Raw genomic sequence first — 27,864 nt, 5'->3', positions numbered from 1 at the left:
GGAAAACTATAATATAAAAGTCATTCCTCTCTTGAGTAGCACATGGGAAAAAACGAATAAAGCCTGTGTTACCACCCCGCAGGCAGGTTTTGTTTTATTAAGTAATGCCAATCTACGGATGCTGTATTAAGCAATGTGTAACTAGAGCTACAGCAGCCAGGCGCATTTGATCATTGCTCTGGAAAACTATAATATAAAAGTCATTCCTCTCTTGAGTAGCACATGGGAATAAACGAATAAAGCCTGTGTTACCACCTCGCAGGCAGGTTTTGTTTTATTAAGTAATGCCAATCTACGGATGCTGTATTAAGCAATGTGTAACTAGAGCTACAGCAGCCAGGCGCATTTGATCATTGCTCTGGAAAACTATAATATAAAAGTCATTCCTCTCTTGAGTAGCACATGGGAAAAAACGAATAAAGCCTGTGTTACCACCTCGCAGGCAGGTTTTGTTTTATTAAGTAATGCCAATCTACGGATGCTGTATTAAGCAATGTGTAACTAGAGCTACAGCAGCCAGGCGCATTTGATCATTGCTCTGGAAAACTATAATATAAAAGTCATTCCTCTCTTGAGTAGCACATGGGAAAAAACGAATAAAGCCTGTGTTACCACCTCGCAGGCAGGTTTTGTTTTATTAAGTAATGCCAATCTACGGATGCTGTATTAAGCAATGTGTAACTAGAGCTACAGCAGCCAGGCGCATTTGATCATTGCTCTGGAAAACTATAATATAAAAGTCATTCCTCTCTTGAGTAGCACATGGGAAAAAACGAATAAAGCCTGTGTTACCACCCCGCAGGCAGGTTTTGTTTTATTAAGTAATGCCAATCTACGGATGCTGTATTAAGCAATGTGTAACTAGAGCTACAGCAGCCAGGCGCATTTGATCATTGCTCTGGAAAACTATAATATAAAAGTCATTCCTCTCTTGAGTAGCACATGGGAAAAAACGAATAAAGCCTGTGTTACCACCTCGCAGGCAGGTTTTGTTTTATTAAGTAATGCCAATCTACGGATGCTGTATTAAGCAATGTGTAACTAGAGCTACAGCAGCCAGGCGCATTTGATCATTGCTCTGGAAAACTATAATATAAAAGTCATTCCTCTCTTGAGTAGCACATGGGAAAAAACGAATAAAGCCTGTGTTACCACCCTGCAGGCAGGTTTTGTTTTATTAAGTAATGCCAATCTACGGATGCTGTATTAAGCAATGTGTAACTAGAGCTACAGCAGCCAGGCGCATTTGATCATTGCTCTGGAAAACTATAATATAAAAGTCATTCCTCTCTTGAGTAGCACATGGGAAAAAACGAATAAAGCCTGTGTTACCACCTCGCAGGCAGGTTTTGTTTTATTAAGTAATGCCAATCTACGGATGCTGTATTAAGCAATGTGTAACTAGAGCTACAGCAGCCAGGCGCATTTGATCATTGCTCTGGAAAACTATAATATAAAAGTCATTCCTCTCTTGAGTAGCACATGGGAAAAAACGAATAAAGCCTGTGTTACCACCTCGCAGGCAGGTTTTGTTTTATTAAGTAATGCCAATCTACGGATGCTGTATTAAGCAATGTGTAACTAGAGCTACAGCAGCCAGGCGCATTTGATCATTGCTCTGGAAAACTATAATATAAAAGTCATTCCTTTCTTGAGTAGCACATGGGAAAAAACGAATAAAGCCTGTGTTACCACCTCGCAGGCAGGTTTTGTTTTATTAAGTAATGCCAATCTACGGATGCTGTATTAAGCAATGTGTAACTAGAGCTACAGCAGCCAGGCGCATTTGATCATTGCTCTGGAAAACTATAATATAAAAGTCATTCCTCTCTTGAGTAGCACATGGGAAAAAACGAATAAAGCCTGTGTTACCACCTTGCAGGCAGGTTTTGTTTTATTAAGTAATGCCAATCTACGGATGCTGTATTAAGCAATGTGTAACTAGAGCTACAGCAGCCAGGCGCATTTGATCATTGCTCTGGAAAACTATAATATAAAAGTCATTCCTCTCTTGAGTAGCACATGGGAAAAAACGAATAAAGCCTGTGTAACCACCTCGCAGGCAGGTTTTGTTTTATTAAGTAATGCCAATCTACGGATGCTGTATTAAGCAATGTGTAACTAGAGCTACAGCAGCCAGGCGCATTTGATCATTGCTCTGGAAAACTATAATATAAAAGTCATTCCTCTCTTGAGTAGCACATGGGAAAAAACGAATAAAGCCTGTGTTACCACCTCGCAGGCAGGTTTTGTTTTATTAAGTAATGCCAATCTACGGATACTGTATTAAGCAATGTGTAACTAGAGCTACAGCAGCCAGGCGCATTTGATCATTGCTCTGGAAAACTATAATATAAAAGTCATTCCTCTCTTGAGTAGCACATGGGAAAAAAACGAATAAAGCCTGTGTTACCACCCTGCAGGCAGGTTTTGTTTTATTAAGTAATGCCAATCTACGGATGCTGTATTAAGCAATGTGTAACTAGAGCTACAGCAGCCAGGCGCATTTGATCATTGCTCTGGAAAACTATAATATAAAAGTCATTCCTCTCTTGAGTAGCACATGGGAAAAAACGAATAAAGCCTGTGTTACCACCTCGCAGGCAGGTTTTGTTTTATTAAGTAATGCCAATCTACGGATGCTGTATTGAGCAATGTGTAACTAGAGCTACAGCAGCCAGGCGCATTTGATCATTGCTCTGGAAAACTGATCCACCATTCCCTATATTCCTACCTTTAACAAATGTCCCACTAAATTACAATTTTCATGAATTTAGTTTATCGCACCAACTGTTTAAATAACAGTTCTGAGAGGGCTGTTACCATGTAACTGTGCTGCAGAATATTTGGTGCATTCGACGTTGTGCATCTTGTCACTCGATACGTCTTAAGGAAAATGCGTCCTTAAGTGTCACTGCTCGCACGAATACTGTTTTTACACACGTATTAAGTAAATGTAATGTATCAAATAGCCTTGGGCGGATTCCTATCAATGAAAATATTTATGGGTTCTCGCAACAGAGGGATGACACCTACGACTCCTTGCCCTAAATCAAAGTCATATTACTTTGGAATAGCACGTGTGAAAAAATGAGAAATTTATTAAACCCCTAAAACGTGATATCTGTTTCTGTGTGTAATAATGTCAAGTGATGCAGATCTCGAAGTATAAAATCCACTTTCGTCTCATATATTCCACAGATCACTGTACATGATTGCACTGCTTACAAGGGAACCTCCCCATCGCACCCCACTCAGATTTAGTTATAAGTTGGCACAGTGGATAGGCCTTGAAAAACTGAACAAAGATCAATCGAGAAAACGGGAAGAAGTTATGTAGAACTAAGAAAAAATAAGCAAAATATACAAACTGAGTAGTCCATGTGCAACATGTGCAACATCAAGGACAGGGTAAGCGCGTTGTCTTGGTGGTCCCGTGGTTAGCGTGAGCAGCTACGGAACGAGAGGTCCTTGGTTCAAGTCTTCCCTCGAGTGAAAATTTTATTTTCGCGAAGTTATGATCTTTCCGTTCGTTCGTTGACGTCACTGTACACTGTAATAAGTTTAGCGTCTGTGTTTTGCGACAGCACCGCAAAACCGTGCGATTAGTAGAAGAAAGGACGTGCCTCTCCAATGGGAACCGAAAACATTTGATCGCAAGGTCATAGGTCAACCGATTCCTCCACAGAAAAACATGTCTGATATATTCTATACGACACTGGTGACGACATGTGCGTCACGTGACAGGAATTTGTTGTCGACCCACCTAAGTTGTACACTTGGCGAATGGGTAAAAAGATTCTTCTACCTTGCCCGATTTAGGTTTTCTTGTGGATGTGATAATCACTCCCAAAAAACTGATGAAAACATAATAGTTTGTCACATAAACTCAAAACAAAAAATTAAACTTTTCACTGAAGGGAAGACTTGAACCAAGGACCTGTCGTTCCGCAGCTGTTCACACTAACCACGGGACCACGACGCTCTAGAGGTTATATTATCCTTGATGTTGCTTATCTTCCGCATGGACTACTCAGTTTATATATTTTTCTCATTTTCTCACAGTTCCACACAACTTCTTCCTGTTTTCTCGATTGATGTGTGTTCAGTTTTTCAAGGTCTATCTACTGTGCCAACTTATAACTAAATCTGAGGGGGGTGCGATGGGGAGGTTCCCTTGTTAGTAGCCGGCCGCGGTGGTCTAGCGGTTCTAGGCGCGCAGTCCGGAACCACGCGACTGCTACGGTCGCAGGTTCGAATCCTGCCTCGGGAATGGATGTGTTTGATGTCCTTAGGTCAGTTAGGTTTAAGTAGTTCTAAGTTCTAGGGGACTGATGACCACAGATGTTAAGTCCCATAGTGCTCAGAACCATTTGAACCATTTGGAGTGCTTAGTACAGAATTTAGCGGTTTTTCTGCCCTGATATCAACTGAGTTTTTTTAAAATTGGGAACACCCACTTTTTATTACATATTCGTGTAGTACGTAAAGAAGCATGAATGTTTTAGTTGGACCACTTTTTTCACTTTGTGATAGATGACGATGTAATAGTCACAAACATATGGCTCACAATTTCAGACGATCAGTTGGTAACAGGTAGGTTTTTTAAATTAAAATACAGAACGTAGGTAGGTTTGAACATTTTATTTCGGTTGTTCCAATGTGATACATGTACCTTTGTGAACTTATCATTTCTGAGAACGCAAGCTGTTACAGCGTGATTACCTGTAAATATCACATTAATGCAATAAATGCTCAAAATGATGTCCGTCGCCGGCTGCGGTGGCCGTGCGGCTCTTGGCGCTGCAGCCCGGAACCGCGGGACTGCTACGATCGCAGGTTCGAATCCTGCCTCGGGCATGGATGTGTGTGATGTCCTTAGATTAGTTAGGTTTAAGTAGTTCTAAGTTCTAGAGGACTGATGACCTAAGTTGTTAAGTCCCATAGTGCTCAGAGCCATTTGATGTCCGTCAACCTCAATGCATTTCGCAATACGTGTAACGACATTCCTCTCAACAGCGAGTAGTTCGCCTTCCGTACTGTTCGCACATGCATTGACAATGCGCTGACGCATGTTGTCAGGCGTTGTCGGTGGATCACGATAGCAAATATGCTTCAACTTTCCGCACAGAAAGAAATCCGGGGACGTCAGATTCGGTGAACGTGCGGGTCATGGTATGATGCTTCGACGACAAATCCAGCTGTTATGAAATATGCTATTCAGTACCGCTTCAGCCGCACGCGAGCTATGTGCCGGACATCCATCACATTGGAAGTACATCGCCATCGCCTATACAGTGAAACATCTTTGCAGTAACATCAGTAGAACATTACGTAGGAAATCAGCATACACTGCACCATGTAAATTGCCATCGATAAAATGGGGGCCAATTATCCTTCCTCTCATAATGCCGCACCATACATTAACCTGCCAAGGTCGTTGATGTTCCACTTGTCGCAGCCATCGTGGATTTTCTGTTGCCAAATAGTGTATATTATGCCGGTTTACGCTACCGCTGTTGGTGAATGACGCTTCGTCGCTAAATACAGCGCGTGCTAAAAATCTGTCATCGTCCCGTAATTTCTCTTGTGCCCAGTGGCAGAACTGTACACGACCTTCAAAGTCGTCGCCATGCAATTCCTGGTGCATACATATATGGTACGGGTGCAATCGATGTTGATGTAGCATTCTCAACTCTGACGTTTTTGAGATTCCCGATTCGCGCGCAGTTTGTCTGCTACTGATGTGTGGATTAGCCGCGATAGCAACTAAAAAACCACCTACTCGTCATTTGTTGCAGATCGTGGTTGACATTTCACATGTGGCTGAACACTTCCTTTTTGCTTAAATAACGTAACTATCCGGCGAACGGTCCGGACACTTGGATGATGTCGTCCAGGATACCGAGCAGCCGTTGGGCATGTTGATCACAATAGCCATACATCAACACGATATCGACCTTTTCCACAATTGGTAAACGGTCCATTTTAACACAGGTAATGTAACACGAAGCAAATACCGTCCGCACTGGCGGAATGTTACGTGATACCACGTACTTGTACGTTTGTGACTATTACAGCGCCATCCATCACAAAGCGAAAAAATTGGTCGAACTAAAACATTCATATTTCTTTATGTACTACACGAATATGTAATAAAATGGGTGTACCTATTTTAAAAAAACGCAGTTGATATCCGTTTGGCCTATGGCAGCGCCATCTAGCGGTCCAACCATAGCACCACCTGGTTTCCCCTTTCAAGCTAGACGAGTTTCGTTCTTTGTAGTTTTTTCGTTTGATGCTTATTTCGTGAGATATTTGGCCCAGTCACTATCAATGGACCACAACTATCAGGCTCCTGGAAAAACAGAGAAACGTCCACAAATCATGCAGACATGTCTCAATCTACGACGTCGTGATTTTTTTTTTTTTTAAGTATGGTCAGCGATTGTTCTGGGAGACACACCCGACATAAATGTCCACTAATAAGTGTATTGATAATCTTGATGAGATAGCATGTGCATAATGTAGGTCACACTTCGCATTATCAGCCAGCTAATTTGGGCAAAGTTTGCGCATGTGCAGTGTGCATGTGGGCTGAGACAAAATACAATATCATGAGCTTGTTATACTAAGAAAAGCATAATTATTACTAACTTAGGTTCCTACACTGAACAGTATGAATTTAAGGACATGGAGTTAATGGAATGTCATAAATCTATGATCGAGACTCTTTTGGGACTTCACTGACATGCATAGATTGACGGTACATATAATTCGGCTATTTTTCGTGATGGGAAACAGCCCAACGCTTTCCGCCACTGGGCGTCGCATGAAGGATATAATGGCCAGTATTTCTTTGAGCCGACTCCAGAAACAAATTGCAAGAGGAAGATGGTATTAAGCTACGATTTAAAACTATAGTGTCTGACTTTACATGAACAAACATTAAGAAAGTTAAAAGACTTGTAAATCACACTTAAAAAAATATATCTTGCTCGTACCTAGGTTGATACATCTGCTGATGTTCATTCTACTGGAATAAGGCTAAAATACCACAATTGCTGAACAGTAATCAGATGTAAATTTTGTATACATTTGAAGCCCATAAAGGGATTATGTCACACCTCACTGGTATTGTATTAGGTGCAGTATTAAGATGTTGGAATGGATGAGATCTATATCACTCATCTGTGGGTTAGTTTATACATTTTAGCCATTTGCTCCCCCCTAAGGTAAGCTGGTAGAACTCATCCGCAGCTCAGAATTGTGTGTGCTAGGTGCTTTTGTGATATCTATTTGTTTAACATGCATCGCACATTAGGTGTGTTGAGAAAAGATGACTTCACAGGTGAAAGTGTTCAAATCTATAACGTTCCTGGCTGTGTGCAGAGTGCACACAATTACATGAAACCTTTACTCATTTAATTAAGTACAGACCATGTGAAACTGTTTATTCTACAGCTCTTGCTATGGAGAAAATGTGTCAGAATGACGGAATGTGAATAACATCTCATTTCTGGAAGTACTGCCAACAACTACGTGGAGGGGTGCCTTAAATTCTGTTATTTTAGGAGTGGCCACTGCTGGTGACTGTTGGCTGGCCATGTTTCATCCACAGATACAAAGCAACGGCAATTGTGCCACAACACACATTGGAGTGCTTGGTGTGGTGGCAGTGGCACTGGCAGATATTTGCATGACCACAGGACTCCTCCTAGAATATTTTGTTCGTTTTAAATAAAGTAGATACCTCTCCTGTTCCTGTCACAATGGTAGTGGTGATGGTGGTAGCAGCGTAAGTGGATGACAGGTAACTGTTTAAAATTGGGATGTTAGTGTAATTTACCAATTGTATACGGCTCACAGAGGTTAAACGTTAAAAGTTACAACAAATCAATTAGTTCAATGCAAAGCATTTCGGCACACTGCCGGCCGAGGTGGCCGAGCGGTTCTAGGCGCTATAGCCTGGAACCACGCGACCGCTAAGGTCGCAGGTTCGAATCCTGCCTCGGGCATGGATGTGTGTGATGTCCTTAAGTTAGTTAGTTTTAAGTAGTTCTAAGTTCTAGGGGACTGATGACCTCAGAAGTTAAGAGCCATTTCGGCACACTGATAATTCGAAAACAAGTTCCTTACACTGAAAGGTGGACTTGGTATATGGCAAGATTGTATTTGTGTGAAAAACGCACAACGATTACTATTAAACATTTAAAGTCTCGCATTTATGTATGCTTTTGGATAACGATCTTAAAAACTGCTTATTGGGAATACTGGGAAAAAATCGACAACACTGTAACAAACAGCGTAAAAATTGCAACAGATTGCCCCAAAACTGTAAATACACATGGAAAGTGGTCATTTATTGGAGTGCTTACAGAAAATGCAATTGAGTCGCCATGACATAATTAAATTACAGTAATTCAGCAAACGGGATAAGTCATGATATTTTCCCCCTTCCACTGCGGTCATTTTTTGGTCATGAATCACCGTAATTCAGCCCAGCCAGTTGGCGTAGAGGACTGTGTGGAGTAGGGGTTTGGAGAAAGCTGAAAGGGGTCATAAATTGTAGCCAGATACATATCCAGTGGTCATGTTTGACATTAATAAGAGTGGTGGGGTATTAGGTGGAGAGACACAACAACTCGAAAGGGTTCAGCTGGATAACAAGGACACATGAACGTGATTTGTTTAACTAAGTGACAAGAACAAGAGACATAATTGTCGTAAGGAGAAAAAAAAACTCTTTGTGCACAAGTCCCTGGAAAATTGAGCTTATACGCAGTTTGCTCCCCTGCTAATGCGTTGTTGACTTAGGCTTTTATGAATGATATAACATCCAACATAAACGTTCCAGTGAATATTAGTTTGTTTCGACAACACAGTTTCTGTGCTTCCAGTGTTTTAGCAAGAACAAATGACAAATTTCAAAATAATAGTAACGTCACATTCCATCGTCACCTGTAAAATCGTAAAAAGCAAAGCTCATATTTATGTTTACAACCGCAAGTTATCAGTTACATTTATTTTATATGGATTCCAACAGCTGTGTTTCCCTACTACGTATTCTGCCCTCTACGTCTCTCCTTACTACCGTGAAAGTTTTCCCTTGGTGTCTTAACACATATCCACCATCCTGCACGACTCTGAACTCAGTGTTTTTACAGATTCCTTTCGTTGCCAGTTCAGTCGACTATCTCTTTGTATACAAAATATGTACCAATAATTTCTTATATTTATTCATCTCATTATTTCTAGTTGCCTTCTGTATCGCAATTTCATCCTTAATTTTCTGATTTTGTTCAAATCTTACTCTGTCATTTGAACCTATAACTAGTCAGAACAGTTAGCTTCATGCGCTTTACACATTACGTGTAAATCATTTTGCCAACGGACTTTCTGCAGAGGTAACAGTAGTTCCTGTCAGGTCACCGAAGTGAAGCGCTGTCAGCCTTGGCACAGCGCTTGCAAGGGTCATCGTCCGCGTCTACCGAGTGCCTTTGCCAAGCGGGTGCACTCAGCCCCTGTGAGGCCAATTGAGGAGGTACTTGATTAAGAAGTGGAAGCACTTGTCACGAAAACTGACAGCGGCCGGGAGAGCATGTGTTGACCAGATGCTCCTCCTTATCCTCATCCAGTGACACCTAAGGGCTGAAGATGACATGACGGCCCCCGGTATCGTTGGGCCTTCAAGAGCTGTTCCGTCAGTATTCGTTTGTTTTTGTATAACAATCACAACAGCAGAAAATGTAGTGCAAGGTCTGATCATAAATGAGCGTGAAGTAATCGCTGCACGAGCAGTGGCTACTAAAATATCGACAATTGGTGGACTGCATCCACAATCGCCCATTCTACAATTACTGTATGTTGGCGGACTCCCTGCAGTGTGAGACACCTGCTGACGTCACCATCGGCACGCATCTCCTCGTCATACCCACGTTCCTTCTGCAACACTTCCAGTTCTTATAATTTGTATTTACATTTTAAATACTGATATTACTTTTAGCATATCAGAATGTTTTATATATAATTAATTTGCTTTGTTATATTTTCAAAACTTAACCATTGCATTGTAGTCTCTGATTACCCTATACTTTTACGTCATTCACAGGATTGATTTAAAAGATGCACAAAAATTTTCAATCTGTCTTCCATTTGACGAACTATTAAAATGTCAGATGCATATACAGAGTGTTTCACTAAACCTAAGTTACGAAGTAATAGGCGACGAAAATATTTATTGCGGTAGGTCACCATAAGAAACGTTACACTATATGTAGAGCTATGAACATAGCTTATTGTGTTATTATCCAAAGTGTTACATCAAAATGATACAATTTTTTCAATGGAACAATAGTTGTTTCTATCATGCAGTGGAATCAGTAACACCAGCTGTGTATACATCAATTTAAATTACATTCCTACCACTTTTAGTTTGGGAGCTATAACCCTTCAAAGTTTCAGGGGCAGATACCACACGCTGTACATAATCCATGGCTGTGTGGTGGGTGATGGATGTTCTGGCGGTGGGAAGTTGATTTAAATGAGATGTTCAAATGTGTGTCCATGTTCCTGAATGCACAATGAAATGCGCCTTCTAAAGGATCTGCGGACGTGATGTAACATCGCCGGTGTCACGGAGCAACATGTGTCCTCGATGCTCCGTTTTAGATCATCTGGGGATGTGTGCTCAGTGACATAAACACGATCCTTTAGATATCCCCACAAAAAGAAATCTAATGGTGTTAAATCGGGCGACCTTGCGGGCCATGAATGAGGACCATGGCGCCCCAACCACCTTCCTGCAAACCTGTTGTTTGGATCTTCCACAACAGCAAGCGCAGAATGGGCTGGGTGACCATCGTGCTGCATCCAGATATGGACCTTCTTGTGTAGACACACATGTTCAAGGAGACCACCCAAACTGTCGACTATAAACACGCGATATAACTTACCTGTCAATGTACCTGGGAATTAGTGTGGACCGATGATTTCATTCCCAAGGATTCCACACTGTACATTAATAGGCCACCTACGTTGACAGTCGACAGGTCGTAACCACCGAGAATTGTCTGCGGCCCAGAAGCGCACGTTATGGCGATTCACTGCACCATAATTTGTGAACGTGGACTCATCGGAGAACATAACCCCTTGTAAAGACTCCAGCGTGAAATTGTGCATGGCCCATTCACAGAATGTAACTCTCGCACTGAAATCGTTCCCATGCAGCTCCTGGGTCAGTGGCAGGCGGTACGGGTGAAACCTGTGGCCGTGTACTATACGCCACACAGATGTGAGACCGACACCAGCGACTGCAGCAACGGCTCGTAAGGTGACATGAGGATCGTGGTGTACTGCAGCTAAAACGAATACCTCCGTCTCCGGCACTCGCCGAGCATCAGCAACATGTCAACGTACTCGTTGTTCGTCTATGCCGTCTTCATCCGATGTCAGTAACTGTAGTATATTGAGCCCCGTTTGTTTGTGTGGCTCTAACTGTTGGGTATACGGCCGTGTGCGGCGACAGTCGGCAGTCTAACAGCGCATCGAGGAAGCTTCTCGCTCCGTGACACCGGCGACGTTACATCTCGGGCGCACCACATTTAGAAGGCGCATTGCGTATCTGCCCCTGAAACTCTGAAGGGCTGTAGCTCCCAAACTATAAGTGATAGGAACGTAATTTAAATTGATATATACGTAGCTCGTGTTGCTGAGTCCACTGCATGATAGACACAACTATTGTTCGATTTAAAGAATTGTATCTTTCTGCTGTAACTCTTTGGATAATAACACAAAAACTATGTTCATAGCTCTGCAGACAGTGTAACGTTTCTTATGGTGACCTACCGCAATAAATATTTCCGTCGCCTATTACTTCGTAACTTACAGAGGCAAACACGTTTAGTGAAACACCCTGCATAATGAAATATTTAAAATTCTGTCTGTCTTAATTTTATACCTGAGTCTACTTGCCATTGGATGATGTCGCTAATCTAAAGTGTTGGAGACAAAGGGTACCTTGTATAATTGTCTTCTTTATCATTTTCTAAATTCTGTGTTCCTAAATATGTTACTGCTTTTGCCGTTTCATGTAGACTTGTTACCACTTTTATCCAGTTCTTGTAATTACATTCTTTTTCTAATATGATTCGAAATTTTTAGCTAGTTACACTATCGAATGATTTCTCAAGCTCGATGTCATAAATATGAGTCTGCAAGTTGAGTTCTTTTCGTTTCTCTTGAATCTGTTGTAAGACATTATCTCAAGTAAATTTACCAACTCCGAATTACTTTGTTTTTCTTCTATGAACACTCCAGTTATAATTTTTAATCTTCTATTTACTCTTTCGACAGGCAGTTCTGACTGACAATCTTTGTTCTCTTCTCTGTTACCTTATTAAACAACTATATTCGATTTTTATCGCATTATACCTGTTTGCAAACACTAACAATAAGTAACAATCACCAACGCTGTAGAAACTCAACATTTTTGTGAAGTTACACGTTCTTATTCTTTACTGTATTGGCCTTCCTAATTTTTATCGGTTTTAGAACTTCAGTTAATTTTTATACTTCTATGAACTAGTTCCTCCAATTGTTTCCTGACAATGATCTGTTTGTTCAACCGATCCCTCCTATTTTTGAGTAACTTAAAATCTTCACCATATTTTAGCCACAAATCTATCATTGTTACTCCTATTCTAGCCACACGATCCCCTCTTTTATTATTATTTATTACAGTTGCAGCTGCAATGTGATATATTTCGTTGTTGGCTGTTGGGGCCCATCTTCAGAACTTTCACCCTTCATTACAAAGTAAAACGTCAACACAATCGTCGTGTGTAGCTGCCACACTGAGGTACTGTTTCTCTTAGTTTCAGTGTCTGTGAACTTTATAGGCTAAATTGTGTACTGTGCACATCATTCTCTAATAGACTGAACGATGAGTCATTCATACAAATTATTTCGCTGCTTTTATTTAGTTTAGCCTCGTATCATCATGATTTTACTGCATCAATAAATGAAACTCACATTTTTTTCTCTTCTAATTGTTCTTTTCCTATATCGTCATTCCAAATCTACAATTATGTACAGATTTTCCCTTTCTTTCTCTTTACCAGGGTTTAATTTTCAGCATTCAGGAGGGACTCTTGAACACCTTGATATGCTACAGCGTGGTCTTCTGTTGATATTTCTAGAAGATATTGTCAGTCGTTGTTGACATCAATGTTTCGAAGTCCCTCGCCACAATGTAAGTACTTGGTACACTTCGCCCAGTACTGTCCTTTGTCTGGTCTCAGTCAAACGTCTGTTAAATGATCTACAACTGAATTATGTCTCGGATCCGTCAATGTATATTTGTGTTATATGTCGTTACCATAAGAAGGTACTGATGACTTTCATTTGTGTCAAGCAAGACAATTGTAAGACTGCATCACCGTTTGTATTCAAATGCTAAACTCTAAAATTTCCCAGTGTTTCTGGAATTGTTAAGTTTGCCACACTAGCACTGATGTCTCCAATAATTATTAATATGTTTCTTACCAAAGTGATTCCGAAGTGGTCCACAAAATTTTTATGTTCCTTCCTTTCACTACACATTGGCGACCATTAAATCGCCTCTGTATGTTTTTAACGTTACGGTGGTGACAATTTTGTTCTATAAGATGTGACGTGCTTTCGAATTTTCCAATTTTTATCTAAAAAACAGTACCACTTCTTCAGCGCTAATATTCTGTGACCAGACACACACTTCATCGTTTTGTTGCTAAGATATTTGGTTTCTTTAAACTTCTTCTTTTTCCTATTGCTATTAGACTATTAGTTTTTCTCTTGCACATTATGTCTTCCAACTTAGGTACAGTAATACCTAAGCCTCTCACATTCTGTTTAATAATTCGTAATTCTTTCATGCATGGGTCAGTTTTCGATGTCAGCCGTTTCTGTTTCCCTTTTCTCTGAGCGTCTATTGTTTCTTTAATGTGGATTAGCATTGTAGAGCTACGTCCCTGGAGGAAAAGAAGTTCTCTTAAAGGAAAAGCAAGGTTTAACAAGAAATCACTCGTGTGAAATACGGTTCGCTTTGTTCGCACACGATATCTTGCAAAATTGCAATGGCTTGTAAACTGGTAGATTCCAGCTTCTAGATTTCAGTAGCCCTTTCAGACCCACTGGCTACCGTTGTGTACATTAAGTTTTACTATCTCTTAGTTGCAACAGAAATATTTTTGCCTAACGGAAAAATTATATAAACATTTGTGAAAGTTCAATTTTTTTATCATGTAAAAGTGCTACACTATAAAAATATCAAAAAGTCAGTTTAGCAGTGTGCAGTAGCTTGTGACCACTAGAATACACGGAAGTGGATGATTAGCTATATTTCACTGTATAAACGGAGGGGTATCTGTTGAGAGGCCAGACAAACGTGTGGTTCCTGAAGAGGGGCAGCAGCCTTTTCAGTAGTTGCAAGGGCAACAGTCTGGATGATTGACTGATCTGGCCTTGTAACAATAACCAAAACGGCCTTGCTGTGCTGGTACTGCGAACGGCTGAAAGCAAGGGGAAACTACAGCCGTAGTTTTTCCCGAGGGCATGCAGCTTTACTGTATGATTACATGATGATGGCGTCCTCTTGGGTAAAATATTCCGGAGGTAAAATAGTCCCCCATTCGGATCTCCGGGCGGGGACTACTCAAGAGGATGTCGTTATCAGGAGAAAGAAAACTGGCGTTCTACGGATCGGAGCGTGGAATGTCAGATCCCTTAATCGGGCAGGTAGGTTAGAAAATTTAAGAAGGGAAATGGATAGGTTGAAGTTAGATATAGTGGGAATTAGTGAAGTTCGGTGGCAGGAGGAACAAGACTTCTGGTCAGGTGTCTACAGGGTTATAAACACAAAATCAAATAGGGGTAATGCAGGAGTAGGTTAAATGATGAATAGGAAAATAGGAATGCGGGTAAGCTACTACAAACAGCATAGTGAACGCATTATTGTGGCCAAGATAGATACGAAGCCCACGCCTACTACAGTAGTACAAGTTTATATGCCAACTAGCTCTGCAGATGACGAAGAAATTGAAGAAATGTATGATGAAATAAAAGAAATTATTCAGATTGTGAAGGGAGACGAAAATTTAATAGTCATGGGTGACTGGAATTCGAGTGTAGGAAAAGGGAGAGAAGGAAACGTAGTAGGTGAATATGGATTGGGGGACAGAAATGAAAGAGGAAGCCGCCTGGTCGAATTTTGCACAGAGCACAACATAATCATAACTAACACTTGGTTTAAGAATCATGAAAGAAGGTTGTATACATGGAAGAACCCTGGAGATACTAAAAGGTATCAGATAGATTATATAATGGTAAGACAGAGATTTAGGAACCAGGTTTTAAATTGTAAGACATTTCCAGGGGCAGATGTGGACTCTGACCACAATCTATTGGTTATGACCTGTAGATTAAAACTGAAGAAACTGCAAAAAGGTGGGAATTTAAGGAGATGGGACCTGGATAAACTAAAAGAACCAGAGGTTGTACAGAGATTCAGGGAGAGCATAAGGGAGCAATTGACAGGAATGGGGGAAAGAAATACAGTAGAAGAAGAATGGGTAGCTTTGAGGGATGAAGTAGTGAAGGCAGCAGAGGATCAAGTAGGTAAAAAGACTAGGGCTAGTAGAAATCCTTGGGTAACAGAAGAAATATTGAATTTAATTGATGAAAGGAGAAAATATAAAAATGCAGTAAATGAAACAGGCAAAAAGGAATACAAACGTCTCAAAAATGAGATCGACAGGAAGTGCAAAATGGCTAAGCAGGGATGGCTAGAGGACAAATGTAAGGATGTAGAGGCCTATCTCACTAGGGGTAAGATAGATACCGCCTACAGGAAAATTAAAGAGACCTTTGGAGATAAGAGAACGACTTGTATGAATATCAAGAGCTCAGATGGAAACCCAGTTCTAAGCAAAGAAGGGAAAGCAGAAAGGTGGAAGGAGTATATAGAGGGTCTATACAAGGGCGATGTACTTGAGGACAATATTATGGAAATGGAAGAGGATGTAGATGAAGATGAAATGGGAGATATGATACTGCGTGAAGAGTTTGACAGAGCACTGAAAGACCTGAGTCGAAACAAGGCCCCCGGAGTAGACAATATTCCATTGGAACTACTGACGGCCGTGGGAGAGCCAGTCCTGACAAAACTCTACCATCTGGTGAGCAAGATGTATGAAACAGGCGAAATACCCTCAGACTTCAAGAAGAATATAATAATTCCAATCCCAAAGAAAGCAGGTGTTGACAGATGTGAAAATTACCGAACTATCAGCTTAATAAGTCACAGCTGCAAAATACTAACACGAATTCTTTACAGACGAATGGAAAAACTAGTAGAAGCCAACCTCGGGGAAGATCAGTTTGGATTCCGTAGAAACACTGGAACACGTGAGGCAATGCTGACCTTACGACTTATCTTAGAAGAAAGATTAAGGAAAGGCAAACCTACGTTTCTAGCATTTGTAGACTTAGAGAAAGCTTTTGACAATGTTGACTGGAATACTCTCTTTCAAATTCTAAAGGTGGCAGGGGTAAAATACAGGGAGCGAAAGGCTATTTACAATTTGTACAGAAACCAGATGGCAGTTATAAGAGTCGAGGGACATGAAAGGGAAGCAGTGGTTGGGAGGGGAGTAAGACAGGGTTGTAGCCTCTCCCCGATGTTGTTCAATCTGTATATTGAGCAAGCAGTAAAGGAAACAAAAGAAAAATTAGGAGTAGGTATTAAAATTCATGGAGAAGAAATAAAAACTTTGAGGTTCGCCGATGACATTGTAATTCTGTCAGAGACAGCAAAGGACTTGGAAGAGCAGTTGAATGGAATGGACAGTGTCTTCAAAGGAGGATATAAGATGAACATCAACAAAAGCAAAACAAGGATAATGGAATGTAGTCTAATCTAGTCGGTCGATGCTGAGGGAATTAGATTAGTAAATGAGGCACTTACAGTAGTAAAGGAGTTTTGCTATTTGGGGAGCAAAATAACTGATGATGGTCGAAGTAGAGAGGATATAAAATGTAGGCTGGCAATGGCAAGGAAAGCGTTTCTGAAGAAGAGAAATTTGTTAACATCGAGTATAGATTTAAGTGTCAGGAAGTCATTTCTGAAAGTATTCGTATGGAGTGTAGCCATGTATGGAAGTGAAACATGGACGATAAATAGTTTGGACAAGAAGAGAATAGAAGCTTTCGAAATGTGGTGCTACAGAAGAATGCTGAAGATTAGATGGGTAGATCACATAACTAATGAGGAAGTATTGAATAGGATTGGGGAGAAGAGAAGTTTGTGGCACAACTTGACCAGAAGAAGGGATCGGTTGGTAGGACATGTTCTGAGGCATCAAGGGATCACCAATTTAGTATTGAAGGGCAGTGTGGAGGGTAAAAATCGTAGAGGGAGACCAAGAGATGAATACACTAAGCAGATTCAGAAGGATGTAGGTTGAAGTAGGTACTGGGAGATGAAAAAGCTTGCACAGGATAGAGTAGCATGGAGAGCTGCATCAAACCAGTCTCAGGACTGAAGACCACAACAACAACAACAACAACAAATGAATATTATTATTATTGCTATATTGGATGGGGATTATTGAATGGTCAGTTTATTTATTACAACTGTGAATATTTCAAAATTAGTTATTTTCGTCCATAAAAATAAGCCAAGTGTAGAAAATATATTCCGAAAATGGGAAAATATTTTTATATAAATCTTGTAACGAAAATGATTAAAAAATCACCTAAGAGCATTACAGTATAAAGAAAAATATTCCTTTCGCCAGAAAAAATTAAGGTCTGGAAGGGCTGGACGTTCGATGTTGCGCCGCCCGCTGAGATGCACCTACACTGTATTTTAAATGACGCTAATTAATTCGAGACTCCAATAATCATGTAGATTCCTAAACTCACAACTGCGGTAGATATACATACCTTGTAGTAGTTTTATTCCAGGGTTGGTGGTCCACGGCTTGATATGTTGACTGACGAATTTTTAATTTTATAAATAAAAAACAAAGGCTTCTAACGATTTTTGTTTGTTTGTGTTCAGTGTACAAACAATAACAAGAGATCGATACACTCAAAAACTGTGCGCCTTGTTGAAAATGTAGGCATTTCTGTAGCTGTCAGTATGCTAGTTACACTCGATATTGCGCTAAGGCTGTCACGACATCCACCCAAATCTCAAATGTCTCCCGTCAACTGACATTACTGCCTTTATCCTAGAGACTACTGACGTAGTATTCATGGTGTCGTGATTATGACATGTCATACGATTCAAATTATATCCAATACAATTTTAAGCTATACTGATGGCCAATTACACAGGTAGTTCATTGCTTCAAAATGATATTGCGATTCCCTCATAAACTGCCGGTTGTATTTGACTATGAATCGTGTTTATAATACGGTACTACTAGAAATGATTCATTCGTTTTCAAAGTTCTGTATTTTCCAAAGTATTACATGTACAAATATGACTGATGCATGAACAGAACCGCAAATTCACCAACGGAGTTTGCATTGTGCCCACCATTTGGTGTTAGAACTGCAGTGCCTTGACGAACTGGCGACAAAGCAAGAAAGACAACGTTTCACCCCCAAACTGAAAGTCAGCGACCAAGAAACCTTCCATTTATCTTGGAAGCATAACAGCCACAATGTGAGATCGTGATGCACCGAAAATCCTCATGAAATTGTGGTGGATGAACGAGATTCACCGAAGATTAAGGTTTTATGTGCAGTGTCATGGACGAAGCTCTATATGCCGTTTTCTTTCTGTGAGAAAACCGTGAGGGGTATCTGTCATCTCGATATGTTGCGGTAGTGGTTGCTCCAGTAACTGGCTGCTGTTTTAGAGAATTTCATCTTCGAACAGGACGGGTTACCCCTCACTGGAGCACCGATGTTCGTCGCTACCCGAACGACTTACTTCCACATCGCCGGATTGGGCGCAGTGCTGAAAATGATGTGGCTGTGCTCCGTTGACCCATCCCTCCACCTCCCCCCTGCCCCCCCCCCCCCCCCCCGATCCACCCCAGGTCGCCTGACCTGAAGCGTTGTGGCTTTTTCCTTTGGGTGCTACAATAAGGTCCGTGTTTAAGTACCCCGACTGCTAAGAGCACTGGAGCAACTGAGAGAACGCATCAGAGGTGCTGTGGAGTCATTTGCATGATGTTGCTACATAAAGTATGGAACGAAGTTGACTGCCGCTTGGATTTGTGTCGAGTGCAAACTGCAAGCTTGGTGAGTTTACCGTTTATTCGTTAATGAGTTACATGCAATACTTTAGAAAATAAAGAGCATTGCAAACGAGTGACTTATTTGTGATAGCAAAAAAAAAAAAAAAAAAAAAAAAAAAAAAAAAAAAAAAAAAAAAAAAGAAAAAAAGCCACATAGTCAGACGTCCTTGTTGCTGCTTCACATTTGATGTTTGTGCTGTGCGCCGGTGAAATTTCGAACCGTTCTGGAAGATGACAGAGCCGTAGTACAGCGTCAAAATGGCGTCTAAAATACGACTCACATTCTAAGCAGTGTGCTGTTATTGAATCTCGTGTGCAGAAAAAGAAACCGTGCTGAACATCCATAAACGTTTGTATGCAGTGTATGGCGATGCAGTTGGTAGCAGTACAGTTGGGCGATGGATAAAGATAGTTACAGCCTCAGGAAATGCAGAGGTCCATAATCAGCCACGTTCCCGACGTCCTATCACAACCACATCGCCGGAATGCCATTATTTTTGCGACCGGCGCATCACAACTCGAGAACTGCTTCTACAGTTGTCGGTCAGCAATGGAAGTGCGTCTGCAATGATCGAGACACACACAAGTCTGAGAACCCGGGAACACACCGCCAAATTGTGTTGGACATCATTGCCTCATCCGCCCTACAGTCCAGACCTGGCACCCTCGGACTTCCGTCTCTTTGGGCTGCTTAAAGATTCTCTACGGGGAACACACTTTGAAGATGACAAGAGCTTTTACCAGCAGGGAATACATGCTCTTCCACAACGTTGGCGTACGACCGTAGAACGTGTTGGAGACTACGTAGAAAAATAGGACATCGACAAGACATGTTGATGTGTATTGTCACCAAATTCTGACTCTTAACAATAAATATGTTCTGAGATAAAAATGTGGGGCATTACTTATTGAAAGACCCTCGTATTACTCAACTTATCGATATGTCACTGAGGTCACCAGTCCGAAGGCTGGTTTGTTGCAGCTGTCCACAGTAGTTTATTCTGTGCTAGTCTGTTCATATCTATATAACTTATGCTACCTTCCTTCTTTTGAACGAGTCATTGTATTCATCGTGGACTACCTTAGTTTTTCCGTCACTCTGCCCTCCATTACCAAATTGACGATTTCTTGATGCTTCAGGACGTGACCTATCAATCAACCCTTTTTTTAGTCATATGGTGCAATAAATACATTTGCTTCACAATCCGGCTCAGTAGCTCTTCAATAGTTATTCGATGTCTCCATCTACCCATCAGCATTCTTCTGTAACACCCCATTTCAAAAGCTTCTTGCCAAATCTGTTCATTGTCCATATTTCATTTACGTATTAGGGAACATTCCAAGCAAGTACCTTCTGAAAAGCAATTTCCTAAAGTTGAACTTTGTATTTTACGTTAAAACATTTCGCTTTTCCAGGAATGCTTTATTTGCTATTACCAACTTCCTCCATTTTGGCCATCATCAGCTCATTTGCTGCACAAGTACCAAACTTACCTACTTCCCTTAGTGCCTCATTTTGTAATCTAATTTCTTCAGCATAGCATGATTCAATTCAACTACATTTCATTGGTGAAGCCTTACATTATTTGATGTTCGTCTTATAACCTCTTTTCAAGACGCTGCCTACTCCTTTCAACAGCTTTTGCAACTCCTTCGCTGTCTCTTAAAGAATTACATTACCATTACGAGTCCTCATAGTCTTTGTTTCTTCTTTCTGAATAGGAATTCCTTTTCGAAATTACTATTTGGCATTCTTCATAGCTCGCTCACTGTACAGATTTCACATCGGGGATACACCGCCTTCTCAACTACTCCTGCATCACGACATTGTAAGTAGGCTGTTTAGGTTTTTTTATTGGTAACGCCACCTCTGTATGAAAATCACTGGCTGTGCTGTGTGCAATCTGTGGCTGCTTTGCATTGTTGTAATACTCGCCATTGTAGTGTTAGGCAGCTGGCTGTGAACAGCGCGTAGCGTTGCGCAGTTGGAGGTGAGCCGCCAGCAGTGGTGGATGTGGGGAGAGAGATGGCGGAGTTTTGTAATTTGTCATGAACTGCTATATATATATTATGACTTTTGATGATACTAAGGTAAATACATTGTTTGTTCTCTATTAATATCTTTCATTTGCTAACTATCTCTATCAGTAGTTAGTGCCTTCCGTAGTTTGAATCTTTTATTTAGCTGGCAGTAGTGGCGCTCGCTGTATTGCAGTAGTTCGAGTAATGAAGATTTTTGTGAGGTAAGTGATTTCTGAAAGGTATAGTTTAATGTTAGTCAGGGCCATTCTTTTGTAGGGATTACTGAAAGTCAGATTGCGTTGCGCTAAAAAAAAAAAAAAATATTGTGTGTCAGTTTAAGGACAGTCTTGTATAACTGTTCAAAAAGGGGACGTTTCAACATATACTGCCCAACTTTTCTATGTACTCAGGCGGGAACGCCGAAGGAAGTACAGACCTTTTACCGACGAAAAATCTCTTCCATTTGCATGTTTGGTCAACAGTTGAATAAAAAAATAACATCGAAGATATTGTGTACAGGAATGAATCCATACGTTATATAGCTTTTACGTACGAATTAGTTCAATAATCGTCATTTGGGAACTATATACAGGTAGCGGTACCACTGTAGTCTTTCTTTGCCTGTAATGTAGCACTTTTCGATATTTTCAGCATTATTTGTAGGCCATTGGATTTTAAGTGTGCATCAAAATGTTGCCCTTTATCAATGACCTGGGGGATAACGGGATAGACCTATGAGGCTTTGTACAGACAAGACATGGAAGCGGTGTCTTTAGAAACTTGTTACAAAATGCTGAGTGAGTTGCGTATCTCATTGCCTAGAAAAAATATCTGACTCTATTTCTAAATAAATGTAATATAATGCCCATAAAGAGAAGAACTGATATCATTTGGTTGTGAATCTAGCAGTACGTCATTCGTATCAGTCTTAAACCACCCAAAAAGAAAAAGAAATGATGTGATATCATTTGGCTATCAATATAGTAGTATGTCATTTGTATCAGTTATAAACATCAGCACTTAAGATATTCGGTCATAAGAAATTAAGCTGGAGCGATCACTTAACTTTAGCCACAGTGAACACGGATATGAGTCGTATCGAAATATAATTTTTCTAGCACGATACGTGTCGCTTACAAATCGCTTGTTACACCAATTTTAGTGTGTTTTAAGACAGTTTAGTGCATTTATCAAGTTGCACTAACACAAGGAGTAGAAAAGATTTTAAAAAAGCTGTTTAGTCCTCGGAGTTTTCCTTAAGTCAGTGTGCGAGTATCACAAAAATCTTAAAGATACCGCATCAGGAGACGTGGTGCATTGTAGAGAGCGGTAGTAGTAAAATTTCGGGAGCTCATGTTCCACAATGGGTCAAGAAACATACTAATATCTCCAAACTACCACTCCTGAAATAACCATGGTGTGATGTTAAAATTAGAGAAATGAGAACTTGCGTGATTAGTATCTGACAGTGATTCGGATTCGCTGCACGGTCGGAGTATTTTGGCACAGCAGGGGTATATATAAATTTTCAAAATTATTAGTAGGCACAGACGGCAGAGAACCAAGCCCGGCTCATATCTTGTCTCACAATCAGAGTATGGAACACGAAAAGTGAGCCCGAGTAACAGAAGGCAGAGTGCTGTTCATATCGTTGTCACATCGTGCCGAGCCATAAGTGAGAAGAGCAAACGGAGCAGTACGACAACACCAAATATCTCATGCTGCGAGTCACGCGATACGGAGTAATAATGTTTAACACCTAAGCTCGGCCACTTCACAGGGTCCTTGCACTGAAGGAAAGTGCAAAGACAACGGGAACTCACACACAATAGCTGAGACATCGCAAGCGGGGACAAGTCCGCTGACATCTCCAGATAATGAGGGCAAAAGACTGCAATGTCGGCGGCGATGACGTTATGCTCAACTTAGATACGACGGTTTCAGAAGCCTCGCTCTCAGTGTCTGATGATCACGTCTGCATCTTAATTCCAACGTAATCATAGTCTTGCTAGTTACAGGATAACGTGGTTGGTGGACCGTGATGTGCCGCCTGTTGCCTGAGTGAAGACGTCACCTGAAGACATCACCTCCTGTGGGCCTTAGCCATTGCAAACTGCGACCATTGTTGCATTGTTGGGTGGCGTCTGTGACTGATAGAAGATGCGGGTGAGCTGGGGCTTGTTCTGGTGTAGTGCCGTATTGTGAGTGATTGCAAATTTCTATCTTCAACCTGTTGGGTGAGGCACCTGAGTAACGCTTCACTGGCTGTATGTGGTACCGCCTCCATAGCTATACTCTGTCTTGCTGATTTGCTTGCAAGGATTCCGCCTTCTCGAGAGCCGCCGTACATTAAATGCTGTTTGTACATGCCTACGGATGATGTTGATGATGTTTGGAGCTTAAGGGCGCTCAACGGCGAGGTCATCAGCACCCTTATATTTATTGAAAGGAACAAATGTGGCTAAGATCTCGAAAATTGTTCCACACTCATGTACTCGAATCGAGAACACAGTCAGTCTATCTTACACGCTCTAGAACAACTGTATAAGGGGGAAAGTAACGATATATAAGATTAAAACAAAAGTAAAACTGCGAAGGATCTAAAAGACAGGCAAAGGCAAATATGTCTGGCTGACCATTTACAAAAATATGGATTAGCCATTCACACTGCTGACACATTAAAACCATCGCCCTAAAATCTCGGGAAAAGTCTTGGGCAATTCACAAAACATTGAAACTCGAACCACATTCGTTTGAATATTACTCAAGGGGAGATCTGGTGACAAACTCGCCACGGCCCGCTGGTCGGAAAATAAAACACTGTCCAATAAAATGTGGCGCACAGTTATCTATACGCCACAAGCTCTATACACTGGAGGGTCTTCTCGCTGGAGTAGGTAGCCATGCGACATAGGGCTGTGGCCTATGCGAAGACGTGGCTGGATGGAGGTACGCCACGGCCGCGTTGTGGCTTTACTAGACGGAGCTTACCGTCTATCACTTCCAGCCACTCATCCTCCCACCGATGCAAGACTCTGGAGCTCAACACATAGATTATAGCATGCAGGATGATGGCACACTGAAACACGTGAGGATCACGACACGCCTCCTTTGCTGCTGTCAGGACGCGTCAGTCTTCGAGAGCACTTAGGTGGAGCGCACTAACCAATGGTGAACAACTGTAGGCCTGCGACTGCAGACCCCTGGCCTGACTACCTGCGCAACAACGCTATTGGATCCTGATCTTCACAACGCCCAGAGTACTGCAGTCATATATCTTGTCACACTCATGTGTGCGGTTCAGCTCGTCTTCCAATGAGCCGGAAGAGACAATCCATGTTGTAAAATCATGGACAATAATAAGGTTTGCAGACATCGCTGTTTAACTGACGCTTCCGAGCACGTGACACCTACTGCCATCGGCTGCCCTTACTCGACGTCCTACACCCCTAGAAAAAATGGTTCAAATGGCTCTGAGCACTATGGGACTTAACTTCTGAGGTCATCAGCCCCCTAGAACTTAGAACTAATTAAACCTAACTAACCTAAGGACATCACACACATCCATGCCCGAGGCAGGATTCGAACCTGCGACCGTAGCTGTCGCGCGGTTCCAGACTGTAGCGTCTAGAACCGCTCAGCCACTCCGGCCGGCTACACTCATAGAGCGGCCATCTTACCAATACTGTACTTAGTATGGAGGAAAGGTCATTCTCCAGCAGCAGCTTTCTACTGCAGAGGGTGCCGCCTCAGCCACAGGACCCATCCACTAACGTGACATAGTCCGCAAACACCACATCCCTGCACTAGTCAGGCGGTCCTTGCTGGACTCTGAAGACATCGGCATCTCCCAAGTACACTGGACTCATTGACCTTACATGTATTTATGTTTTTCGATTCGAATTTCTCCATGTCTGTTTGTGTACGTTTATTATTATTTTTGCTACTTTCTCGGCTTGGCTTCTGGCTAGACGTTCACTTCATGCGCTCCACTGTCGACAGCAGTAGGAACCAGTCCCACCTGTGAAAGCTGTGAATGGGATAGTTAACGGGCTGGAAGGAGGGGAGGGCGAGGAGGAAATTATCCTCTCGTACTACGCATCTTCCGCCATACACCGGGACGTGGCTTGCTGAGTAAAGTCACACGTTAAAGATATAAAAATAGTGACATCTTTCTGTTCAAGAACATGTGCACCGCTAATGTTATCTGCACTTGATTAGTCTGTGGCTCTATACATTTTCCCCTGTGAAAGAAAACAGTTACTGTATATTGTCTGACATTTTATGTGACTGTAGTAAGCATAAAATTCTTAAGTAAACGAGGACAGAGTTACTGGTGTTATATTAACGAGGATCTATCGCGGACTGAATGTCGTGATGTGACTCTGGGAGTATATTATTCGTGCTGAAATAACTTACACCGAAAAAGTGTGTGTTTTGGTATCCATCGCAACCCCTCCACCCCTCAGATTTAGTGCTACAATGGCCCACTGGATAGCCCGTCAAAAACTGAACACTTATCAAGGATAAAAACAGGAAGAAGGTAAACTGAGAAAAAAGAAGCAAAATAGAAAAAGTGAACGGTCCAAGATTAACATGTGCAACATAGAACAGTTTTGAATGACAGTGGTGTCGTGATCATGTGGTCGCGGTGTTGGTGAGATCTCAACGCGGATCTACCCCTTTGCAGTCCAGCACCGCGACTACATAACCGCGACGCCGTGATTCTTGCAGCTCGCTCGATGTTGCACACCCTAAGCTTGGGCCGTTCACTTTCTATTTTGATTCTTTTTTCACAGTAACTTACAATTTTTTCCTGTATTATGCTCGATCTGAATTCAGTTTCTGATGAACTATTAATTGGACAATTTTATCACTAAATCTGAGTGGGGTGTGATGGGGATTTTTCCTCATTAGTGAATGTATATGATCTAACTATACAGCGTGAATCACAGACCATTGCCACCAAGAATAAGACCGAAAGTGTGGTAGCAGCTGAACAGCTTTGTGGGACAAAAGTGCATGGGACAACGGTGACCATAATATGACGTTGGTTTTTTGTTGCTAGGTGGGGACGCTTCAGAGATATGAATGCCAACTTTGTTTTTTTTTTTTAAATGGGATGCTATAGTTTGGTACTTATTTTCTGATAGCCGGCTATCGAGACGAATCCAGTGATGTGTAACAGTAAGGTCTTTGAAGGTCAGAGAAGGTCAAAAAAGGCATGGACGTCCATTTACAAAAGGTGTTCGAAGTGATGACCATTGGTATCAATGCAGTCTTCTTATCGTGGATTGAGTGGTTTTCCTTATCACATCGGCAGTTATCGAAGCACATGCTCTGATAATTCTCTCTCGCATATCTTCAGACGTAGTTGGAACGTCTTTATAAACAATGTCTTTTACGAATTACCACAAGAAAAAATTCAGAGGCGTCAAGTCTGGCGAACGAACCGGCCACGACACATCTGCTCCGCGACCAATCCAACGATTTGGGAATTGTCTCTGCAACTCATTTCTAGCCATCAGCGAAAAATGTGCCGGACACCCATCGTGTTGATAACACATTCTGATCCTTGTTCCTAAAGGTATTTCTTCCAATAATAGACCTAATGTTTCTTGCAGAAATGTGGTGTACTTCCTACCATTAAGATTTCCTTCGATGAAATAGGGGCCTATAATTGTGTTCTCCAGAATCCTACACCATACATTCACCGCCCAAGGTTTTTGGTAAGCAATTTGCCACCGCCAACATGGATTTTCATGTGCTCAGTAATGCATGTTATGCAAATTAACATTTCCATAGTTTGTGAATGTAGCCTAGACACTAAACAAAATCAAATTAATAAATGTGTCGTCCCTCTGAATCTGAAGTTGAGCCCAACGGCAGAGTTCAATGCGACGCATACTATCCGTACCAGTTAATTCTTGGTTGGAGACTGATATGGCAAGGATGATATTTATGGCGATGCAGAACACGAAGAACACTACTCTGGCTCATGCCAGATTCCCTTGCGATTTGACGCCAAGTAACACAAGGATTTCGAACCACAGTGGCAAGAGTACCAATTTGCGTTTCCTCGTTAGTAGCTTTCCTTTGCCGAATATGTTTCCGATGCGTTAAACATCCACTTGTTTTCAATTTATCATACACATACTTAAATGTACGACGTACAGCGTGAGTACGTTGAAGATATCTTTCAGCGTGTAAGTCTGTAGCTCTCACTGAATTTCGTTGGCATTCTCCATAAATGAGAAGCATATCGACTTGTTCTTCGAAAGAATACAATATTCAAATTCGCTTGATTCGACAATACTAGTCTTACTGCTCCTATTGGTGTTGTACTAAGAAACCGTCGAATGATGTTTACATGCCAAAGGCACATTAGATGTATACGCCGTATTCGGCGAATATCGGCGCCAGATCCCGCGCCACTGCTGTCTCTGTCTGAAAGAAACTTGCAAATTCCGTTGCCAACCGTGTCATCCTTGGGATAGTATCAACACATGATATCGCAGACATTTCGGGTTTCTGAGTCACAAGAAAGTGT

Source organism: Schistocerca americana, chromosome 2, assembly GCF_021461395.2.
Source record: "Schistocerca americana isolate TAMUIC-IGC-003095 chromosome 2, iqSchAmer2.1, whole genome shotgun sequence".
Lineage (NCBI taxonomy): Eukaryota > Metazoa > Arthropoda > Insecta > Orthoptera > Acrididae > Schistocerca > Schistocerca americana.
The sequence above is the reverse complement of the archived record's forward strand: the minus strand, read 5'-3'. Positions refer to the sequence as shown.